This window comes from Glandiceps talaboti, chromosome 8, assembly GCF_964340395.1.
Source record: "Glandiceps talaboti chromosome 8, keGlaTala1.1, whole genome shotgun sequence".
Taxonomy (NCBI): domain Eukaryota; kingdom Metazoa; phylum Hemichordata; class Enteropneusta; family Spengelidae; genus Glandiceps; species Glandiceps talaboti.
In genome coordinates this window covers 24,185,751-24,197,492 of record NC_135556.1, presented here as the reverse complement: position 1 = coordinate 24,197,492, position 11,742 = coordinate 24,185,751, and positions in this window count along the sequence as shown.

Here is an 11,742-nt window from a genome sequence, read left to right as displayed (position 1 = left end):
TTTTCAACAAAGGGTCGAGTTGCAGCTAGTGCAATCTGATTAAAATCCGATGTAGAATGTCGGCTAATCGTGCATTGCTATCTTACCTTCGTTATTTAGCTTGAATTGACCTTCGTATACTTACATGTTTACGTTTTTAGCCTGATCGCCTCCTCCTCCTCCTCCTCCTCGATCAGGCTAAAATCGTAAACATGTAAGTATACGAAGGTCAATTCAAGCTAAATAACGAAGGTAAGATAGCAATGCACGATTAGCCGACATTCTACATCGGATTTTAATCAGATTACAGCTAGTGCAGCTTTAAAAGACTATTATTTTTATCACATGGTTTGTACATAGACCCTACACTGGTTTGTGAAGACTCTGAAGGTATGAAAAAAATCAAATCAATGTGATCGGACTATTTTTCCGAGCTTATTGCAATGCTGTTTACAATATCATTTTTATTTTCAGGCCATTGAAAATCACTGATGGTTTCCTCGGTATGCCGTACACGAGGACACCACCACCACCACCACCACCACCACCACCACCACCACCACCACCACCACCACCACCACCACCACCACCACCACCACCACCACCACCACCACCACCACCACCACCACCACCACCACCACCAACAACAACAACAACAACAACAACAACAACAACAACAAACCCGCAAGATTACATCACTAGTGCTTTTTTCCCATTCATTCGGCAAGTATCGTTACATTAACAGTTTCATTTTACAGGGCCAGGTGAACGCCCGGGGTGAACGTCGCCGTTACTTAATACTGCCCTCTATAAAGTATGTAGAAAATTCGTTTGTTTTTATTTTACTGCTCAATGCTAACACTTGCATATACGTGTATGATATATATGCGTCTACATAAATGAAACTTGTAGTAGAATGTTTTAGCAGTTCTCAGACTGATACATCATTAGAACAATTCACCTAGGGGTAAGCCATTTGATTTCGGAGGGGCAAGGCGGGCAGAGGATTGGATAAAGCAACATTTTTTTTCGGCCACCAAGACAACAGCGTAAACTGTAATTTGGCGATTAAGTAAGACATTTAAATTGTACGACGGTCGGTCGGTGTCAGGTACGATACTGTGGGGAAGATAGAGGTACACTCGACGAAGTACGTACAAATGAACCATACAGTAGTTTTAGCTTAGCAAACGGTAGTTCGAATTCATTGTAGGACTGATTATTGTTTTCATGTTATTTCATTTAAAGTAATGATTATAATTATTAGACTTAATTAGAAATTATTAATTAGTAGTAATTATCTTAAAGTAGTCTACTCTTTATAAGTATACAATACTGATGCCAATATACAAACAATTATACATAAAGGAAACAACGACAGTGTCAGTGAACATTGTCAATCGTAGTGACTTGTTTTTTTTTGCTTTCATTATGTCTGATTCAAATAAAAGGAGCCACAAACATTCGAACTTACGAAATATAGTCATGGGCAATACTAACAATAGTAATCAGGTTATATAACCAGATAAATATAAATTATAACAGAATGTAAATGGGGAGTTAAGAAATAGCTTACATCTAGTATAGGTATGTCCCCTCACATGAATAATATACATAAATTCACAACAATGGAATAATATGAAATATGTGTCATGTGTTATGTACACAGAATTCCAAATATACAGTTGATCAGTCATACTGCTCCAGTAGATGCTGTTTGAAGGTTTATTTGAAACGATTTAACAAGGAAATACAATTTACACGTATAGTTTCCTATAGTAATTTCGTATTTATTTTCCCTTACTTTCCCTCGACATCATCTTGACCTGTCAATGAATAGTTATAGTCTGTGTAACAACTGACTCCCTATGTGTATGGGAAGAGAATGTATATCGAAGCCCGCCCCCTTGTGGTCGGAAAATACCTAGACAAAAGACAGGCCGCAAATACGTGAAATAGCAAACTGAATGAAAACGTACTGGTATCTGTTCAAACAAGCATTCAATGTCGCCCTTTTGGATTTGGATTAGTCTCTCTGTTTGGTAAATCTACGTTTGGAAAAAAGGTATATTCAGAGGACTTACTGAAAAAAGTACAACAGTGTTGTTACTTTTGCTTGTTACATTGAATTCTTTTCTTCGATTTGAATTAAATGTGTACAAAACTGACACTACAACGCACTCACTCACTTTGTAATTTTCATCTGATGGACGAAATGTAAAATACATACATACGAAATATCACTGTCTTTTGGCATAGCTGTACTTTGGGCATAACTATGGGCATAGCTACACTTTGGGCATAGCTGTACGAAGTAGGGTCTATGCTATGGGTGACTGGATAGATAAATCCTCACAACATCTGACTGTTTAACGTTTTGATATATGAGAAAGAAACATATATCAAATAAAAAGGTGTCGTTCTCGTTTTTTCTTGTCATACATTTTAATCATTGAGTGGTTTCTGTTCTTAGTGTACTTTTTACAATGACCGTAATTTCCCTAGTGGAGTTTTATTCTATCCCAAGTACAACTTACTATCAAAATACTATATATAGTAAAAATCGACAATCCTTTCAGTGGCTATCCTATTCTGTGATTGTGACCCCTTGATTTGACTGTAATTCCTATCCGACAGTGAAATACCGATTGATGTTGCCAACCTTGAATGGGGTGTCGTAAAGTATTGAAAAGAGTCTATCCCCGCAGCATGGTTTATACGACTTTTATTATTTTGAAAGACCAAGTAAGAGTCAGAGAATAAATTAGTGCAATAAAAATTTTAAGACATGTCAGCCAAAACATCCCCATCAATCGCGCAGCACGGGGATAATAAAGTAATACATAAGGAAGGGGCAAGGACATGCAGTATACGCCGTATAAATCACAAACTTTGAAAGAGATGTTGTGTTTTGTAAAGGCTGGTGAAAATGTGTGAAATTTGACTCGTTTGACGAATTGAGTGTGAAGGAAGGCTGTGACCGTTACCTGCACATAATGACTTGGGTCACCGATAATTATACATTGCTATACGGAGACGGCGTACCTGGCATACAGTCTATGATATACTTTCATTCCTTTTACCTAGTTCTATCACGCCATGTGATCAAATTACAGTGCTGTTCCCACGTTTTCTTTGAAGCTTCTATAAATCGATCAATGATTGACACGAGAGCTGACCCAACGGGTTTCATCTCAGACCGCTATAGACGTTTTTCTATATATATAGTGGTCTGTGGTTTTATGACGATTTGTGTAAAATGGGCCGTCAGAAAACCATGTTTAAACTTCATGAAAAACTACTTAAAAGAATCATCAGTGTAATTATATCAAGGTGGCAAGGGGATGGGTCTATTCGAAGGCTAGGTTCTTCGATGGATAACTCCAGAAGTTGAGAAAATTGGTCTTTGATTGGTGCGGATGGGGTGAAATAATAATTCCTTACACATGACCCAAAACAATTTATAACACCGACCACCCATATTTTCTTTCGTATGAATTATGCCCCTTGCTAGAGAGAATGCCAGAATTGAAAACATTGAATAGAGATAATTTTGAATTTTATACTAGTTACATTGTCCATTTTGTTTGTGTCTGCAATGCACCGTCTGGTCACATTTTACGGCTTCAGTAGATTTATTAGGAAGTTCCTGTAACCGGTGTTAGCTTAAGGGGTGACTTGGTTCGACCATTATCAACAATAAATTAGGAATGTAAGTTCATAAAGAGTGGATCAAAACAATTATTTACAAAGGGACAGTTAGGAGACTGTTGTTGTCTGCTCGATACTCTAGAGCGCAGTTTGTCAATTGTAAAGAATGCAGGGCAACTGGTTGAGACACGTGGGACCGTAAGCAGTGAGTGTTGTGAAGTGTTGTACAATACTCCTTTTGATATACACCTCAATAAGATGAAAGAATCGCTTAAGGGAAAAGGCAATGCTTTGAAACAAAGTGTTGGTTAAATCTCAGACCACTAACGTTAGTGTGGTCTGAGGTTAAATGCAGCAAACAAGCTATCGCATGGATGATCATAATGAAATGAGAATAGTACAATTGCACCTTCGTTGACTTCGATTCGTGGGTCAGTTGGTTTATAAACCTGATGTAGATTAAAAACCATTTCGAATACTCATTTAGGATTACGATTTAAATCTAGGCGTGAAAACTTCTGTTTGGCCGAGCTATAGAAATAATTGGGCTAGAAGAAAAGAATGATCCATGTAATAACACTAATGTGATGACCCAGGATTGAAACATAACACTTTAAGTCTGACAATACTATATACTATATACTGTATACTATATACTGTTTACTATATACTACATACTATATACTGTTTACTGTTTACTGTTTACTATATACTATATACTATATATTGTATACTACATACTATATATTGTATACTACATACTATTTACTATATACTATATACTGTATACTGTATACTGTTTACTGTATACTATATACTATATACTATGTACTGTAACTATGTACTATATACTATATATTGTATACTACATACTATATTACTGCTGTTACACTATATACTATATATATTAGTGATATTGTTCAATGTCTTCAAGTCATGTACATCAAATCAAACAATATCCTGTACTCGCCAGTTTGTGGAAATGTAGCTACAACAGTACTTCCGATCTTACATCTAATATTTCCGTCTTATCCGGTACATCCCGTATTTTAGCAGCTGATTCGGTTTATCAATAATGCATCATCTGATCATAACTTGTAAGAAATATTTCATCGTTCATTTATTATTTATTGGGACTAAATGTAATATCAGGTTTCCAATGCAGTTGTAATGTGATCTTTGAATCAGAAAGTGACTCTGTGGTGAAATGGGACTATCGAGAAACTCGTAAAACTTACACAAATTATTGTGCAATGTTGTGAAAGCTAGGTAACCGGGTTGAACTCACTGCCATAGCTCCAGCATGGGTACTGAAGGACAAATAGTCAGTTGATAACATGTCTTATCTGTTTTAATGCTCAAGTGCATGAAAGACAACTTGTTTAATAAAGTGTGCCCAAGATGAATATACATTAGTCTAATCGGTTAAATTCAGAACTGAATTTGTATGAATGAATTTGAAAAACAGTGTTTAGGAGGAACTTGTTGTCTATAGAAGTTTAGTATATTTATGTTCAAAGGCGTGTTTCGATATGGTAGTTTAAGTTTGACACTCTCCGATATGTCATCGTATATCCAACGTCAGAATTTTGTCACTGATGTCTGACACATGACTCTAAAATATACGAAAACAGTCAAATAAATGCATGGTTAATACCAACAATTCGATTCGATTACAATCTACCTGCTATAATGAGGTTTGAAATCAACTTTCAAGTGTGTGACTTTGACAGAAATAGCCATTCGCCTTAAAGTTCATTGAACCAACTACTCGAGTCTTATGCACCCTAAGTCTATTGCAAAACCAATTGATTTTAATAATGTACCTGATTCAAGTCAATGTCCAATTCAAAACGTTAGACTTTGATTTTCTATAACATATGTGGTACGGAATGCATGAAGGAGAATCAGATACGGGTTTAAGGTTATATTTTTTTCAGATTCAATATTTAAATTACACCCCTTGTAAAAACTAAAAAAAAATATGAAGAACCGTCACTTATTTGCCTCCTCCCAGCACTGCCACACTGTGTCACTGAAATGGCATAATCGTTGGCATGGAAACATTCGTAAAGCTCTAAAAATTCAAAGAATTGTTGAACCAAATCATTGTTGTATGTTATTTCATATCCATTTCATCTCTTCTCTGTTTAAACTCGTGTTCAGCGATAAATACAAATTTACAATCTACATTTTAAAGAAATTGGAAATCAAATTCTTTCCAAATGTTCATCTACAGAATGGTTTATTATATACTTTATCATGTAGACCGTAGTAATGACCCCATACCCCCGCCGCACACAACCCCATACTCTGACACATATACCCCCGCCTCCACACACACACACACACACACACACACACGCACACACACACACACACACACCAATACTCTGACACATATACCCGCCACACACACACACACACACACACACACACGCACACGCACACACACACACACACACACACACACACACACACACACACACATACTTGCATAGTCGACGCAGTAGAGCATGTACTATTAGTGAGCCCTAGATTTGAATTGTAACAATTCGCCATTATATCGTGTTCAGAAAATGGAGGAATTAATACCTCCACTACGTGAGTGTGCATCCAAAGTGTGTTAATTTGTTGCCTTAACTCTATGATAATAGCTCCAACAGTCATTGATAGCCTATTGCGTCAATTGTTATAGAAAAACTACATTGTATGTTTAGACCTTGTGGTAATGGTAAATTTGATACTACAAACCACTAATAGTACTACTGCATATCGGAACTATGGTAAATTGTGGTAAGTTCAACATCATGAAGGTGTGCCGCTGTATAGAACAACGTGTGACCAAATCACTAGCGAGTATGACAGAAATACACACACCCCGATATAGAGAAGAATTAAACCACATTACACGACCCCCTTCATTAAAGTTAAATACGCAATTAGTGGATGTTCATCAGATGGTCATCAAACTGTCGTAAAATTAAGTGTGACTGTAGAGCCGTGACTGTGATATAGAAGCCCACCATTGACATCTATCGTACAATCTAGACTATGCCATGAAAGTAAACTGTGTTTCTCACTATATGACGTATTCACTACAGTTCTACTGTGTGGTCTATGATTTACAGTTCTAAGGCATATAACATCAGTGAAAAACCCCATTTCATGTCCGTATTCGTCATTAAAACGTACGTGAAAAGTAACACCGTTTCTTTTTACGAATTGTGAGTATTCTGTAAATTTGAAGACATACAGTGATTTGTTGCGTTGGACGTATAGAGCGATACATTATGATAACATAGGGTACTGTTAACGAACGTGTAACAATAGGTTTTGCTAATATAAAAATACACTATGTTTTTGTATCATGTGTCAACAAGAGGTAAAACATTCTTTTGCTATGGCATGTCGGTATTACCAAGTTCAATTAATAGTGATCAGCGTGTTATCAACTCACCTGTTGACCAAAATGACACAGATTGGATCAAAATCGTCTGGGTTTGGAGTGGGAGGCAGAATATGAGAGGAGTTTCTGGTTTTGGTCAGCCCGAACATATCACATAGGTATGACAGACAGCAACGTCAAGGAAGGCAAGGTTCACCGGAGTGCACAAATGAAATCGATACCGCGATGCAAACTAGAAACACAGAGGTATACTATCCTAGTTTTCATTTCGTCTCACCATTCACTGCTTTTGAAAACCTATCCGCCACCTTCAAGAGCTCGACGACGGGACAACACAAACCCCAGGAATAATTCCATGCGAGCTGGTCACGGTCGCTACTATGCGGTCTTATGAACTGGCCATAATGGTGATGACTTCCATTGGTATATATACACCATGCAAGGTATGCTAAGAGATGGCACGGTTAATTTCTGCCGTCACAGACTGTGGTGTGAACAATTAAGCTCTGTCGTACACAAGGTCTTGAGAGCGTTGTATGATTACGGACTAGCTGCCTCACTATGAAGTCCACATCAACGTATACATATAAATAGAAATCGACAATTTATAGACTTGTCAAACCGAGAGCTAATAAAAGCGAATATTTTTCAATTTTTCATTTACAAATATGTGTTTGTAAAACTTTTAGTTTGAAATAACTTTACTTGTTTTGCGTCCTATTTGGTTTCTTAAATAATAACTGTCAACAAGAGAAACTGAAATGTATTGATGACGGTGCCGACTCTCTAGGAATGCAAACAGTAGGTAATACTTATGAATCCATAATGTCAATCACCATGGCAACCAAATGAACATCATGAATACGATACATCCACGTCAATAAAGTTATAGACCTTTTGATGACTTAGAGTGACAGATAAATTAACTGTACGTGCTGAATTCAGTATTGAACCACTTATCAATAAACTCATTTGTGAACATGCTGTTTGAGAGTTACCGATTGAAAACTATTAGTGTGATAGGGCAGACCACATTTTAAACACGTTTCACGTCTTTCACCACCAACACTCTAGTTAGTGTCAATACTACAGACCCTATCTCACACCGTACACGTATCTCGTTGGCATCATTGTATGACCAATCAATACAAGTCGACAAATCGGAGTTTACTCAGAGCCTGCGTGATCTAGCTACTTACACCTGTCATTTCTAAGACATTTAATGAAACTAGTGAATGTATGCATACATGATGAATGAAAGAATGAGTTAATGAATGCGTGAATGAATGGTTATATGGTTTTTATATGTCTATAAATTAATAAAGGCAGTGTAATCTTAAACTTAATCTCTAATTCTTTAGAGTGCATTACACTAACAATATTCACAATGCGCTGTATAACTGACAGGAACAAAAATAAAACACCATTTGAAAAATGCTAAATGTCAGGAAATATCAGGTGATTCAAACACGTGAATTAATTAATGCAGTACTTTTACTCAAATTCACTGTGGTGGTGGTGGTGGTGGTGGTGGTGGTGGGAAGCAACCAATGTCTTTGAAAGTATCAATATGGTGACAGCGGTGGGATCTCTGAGACTTGTATTTCATTTTATGTCTGACAGCAATTTTAACCTATGTGACGCTGTTTTTAGAAATATTTGAACAGTTTATTCTATCATGATCAGAGATTAGAGAAAAGAAATTAAATGAGGGTCACTTTTTAGAAAACGGAATCGGAGAAGGTCACATTTATGCAACAGACTGGGCTTGACCCCCCTCCCTTCTAATTAATGAAGGCTCCCTAACGAGGCAAGAAAGAATGTACGTGCAGATTCAGCGAAAGTGAGTTAAGTACGTGCTTCTACAGTTTTCATAAATAAAAGTAATATAATTATGATCAAACACAGTTTGTAGTAAATTAAGGCATCTGAAAGAAAAATATTTTGAAGTTGTTGAGACTTGTAAATATGGCATGCTAAGGGTGTTTGTGTTTAGTGTTGTATGTGAATATTAATATTTGTTTAGTGTACGTATACCGTAACTACGTTTGGCGGTATGCTGGCCTAAGCTATTAAAATAATCTCATCTCACAATGTCACTTTAATCCTCTCTAGATTCCGTTTATATTGGTCTAATAGAAATAAAAAATGCAGCTCTTGGTTAAACATGTTTATATTGTGGCCATTCTCATTACACATAGAATGCCTCTGTAGTTGTTTGGTGTCATACAAACTCGAACCCTTCACTTCACTCGACTTTTCTCGACTTCACAATCTCGATTGAATTAAACAAGCCATTACGTAGATTTGTACATTTATGTGCATATATTTACTTTTCATGACAAGTCTATAGGAAAACAGTACATTTACGACATGACACACACACACACACACACACACACACACACACACACATACACACACATACACACACACACACTCACACACACATACACACACACATACGCACACAGATATATATATATATATATATATATGTGTGTGTGTGTGTGTGTGTGTGTGTGTGTGTGTGTGTGTGTGTGTGTGTGTGTGTGTGTGTGTGTGTGTCGTAAATGTACTGTTTTCCTAAAGAAAAGTAAATATATGCACATAAATGTACAAACACTGGTAATGTTAGCAACATGGTAACATAAACAACCATGATTTCATAATGGTTTTCACCAACGGCTGAACAGTTTTAAGAGAACTGTGAACAATGTGCGATGGTAAATTCTCACGTTTTTGTGAGAGCATTGTGCATGTAATCGTAACGGTAGCTAATTTAACTGTTCAACGGTTTCCTGGTTTACGAGGTCTATTTTGTGTATTAAGGGGAAAGTAGAGAGCTGATTTTCACAATTAACATGAAAACGACACTTAACTATGTTTGGAAGTACAATGTATCTTTAGTATACAGACCTTCATTGCCTAGTAAGGTCAAACTATATTATTAATATTACATATACAGCTACGATATTGTATTTGAAGTGTGAAGTTATTTATGTGATTGTAATGCAGGATCAAGAAGAGGCGCCTTCTGTAAATGTCGATTCAAGATAGACTCCAGTAATCACTCACTACGTTACAGACTTAGAAATAGCGCCAACAACGACCAATCTATCAGTAGATTCAATACATATATTATATTCCTTGAGGACATGAAATGGAATCCACATATTGCAAAGAAAGCAAACTCGACATTGGGGTTTCTAAGAAGAAACCTTCGTCATTGTACACAGTCATGTAAGAACACAGCTTACATCTCACTAGTAAGATCCATGCTAGAATATGGTTCAGTGGTTAGGGACCCTTACTTACATAAAAATATTGACCGACTCGAACAGGTACAGCGCAGAGCAGCACGTTTCATCACAGGGAACTACAGGAGTAGGGACGAAGGGTGTGTAACCAAAATGGTAGAAAGCCTCGAACTTACATCACTCCAGAATAGACACACAACAAACAGGCTAATTTTTCTATACAGGGTGGTTGAAGGCCTAGTACCAGCAATTCAACCAGTGGACTATCTTAAACCCGTAAGACCCAAAAGATCTATAAAGCTAGGAAATTTGCGGACTGTATCTCATCTAACATTGTTGAACAAAGAGTTACTAACAACTCAAAGTGCTTTGAAATTGACAATTGTAAAACTGCTCAATACAAACAGTCATTCTTTGTAAAAACACTAGTAAACTGGAACCATCTGGACAATAGTACTGTGTGCGCTAAATCTTGTGACGCCTTTAAAATGGCAGTCACTGTCAAAAACCATTCTGACTAAATACTCTCCCCCGGTGTGTTATTCCTTACCCAGGACCTACACCGTAACTATACAGATACAGATACAGATACAGATACAGATACAGATATTTAAAACGAAACAATGTGTCACCCCGAGAAGAATTCGAAGTTAAAGATATTTATATTCTGTTCTATAAAATCCATGGTTATATAAGACAGAGATGATACTAGATGTACAGCGCCATCGTTCAGATTGAGTATGGATTGTAAATGTGACAAGTACGTGTGCCATGTTGACAAGATAACTTCACACACCAAAGGTAAACCTAGGTTTTTCCTAAATTGAAATGATTAAAACTGCTAGTAATATTGTGAATAAACTCATCTGGCTGTTTGAGGGCGCACAACTTTCACTTTAGCTGTAACCGACATTGATGTAATTCAGGTAAAGACAAAAAGAAGCCAGTTTGCCGACAAGTGACTTGATAACACTAAAAATACATGGTTTATTAAAACAAAAATGTAACCAAAATAAAATCGTCAAATTGCTTGAGTTCACACATCAGTAAAATAAACAAAACAAAAAACCATCAAAAAAAGAAAGGAAAAAAAAGTTGATATAGTCAGTATCGCGATTATTAATTAAAGACACTGCCTGACACACATCTAAAACAGTGTAGTTTACAAGGTAGAGATATACTATAACATTAAAATGAAACGATGTCACTAACATATCGTGTTGAATTCATACAAATAGACAACGATTACCATATATCGTGTTTGTTCTTAAATGGCTTTCGAGGGGATTGAATGCGTCGAATGCAGCTTGACTTCCATAGCATATGCACATTAACCTTACTACAGATTTAGCGTAACACGTTTGTAGCTAGCTTTCGGAATTTGAATAGATGTTCCTGTTGATATTACTCGTAGGCGTACTCTGACCGAAACATCGTACATCA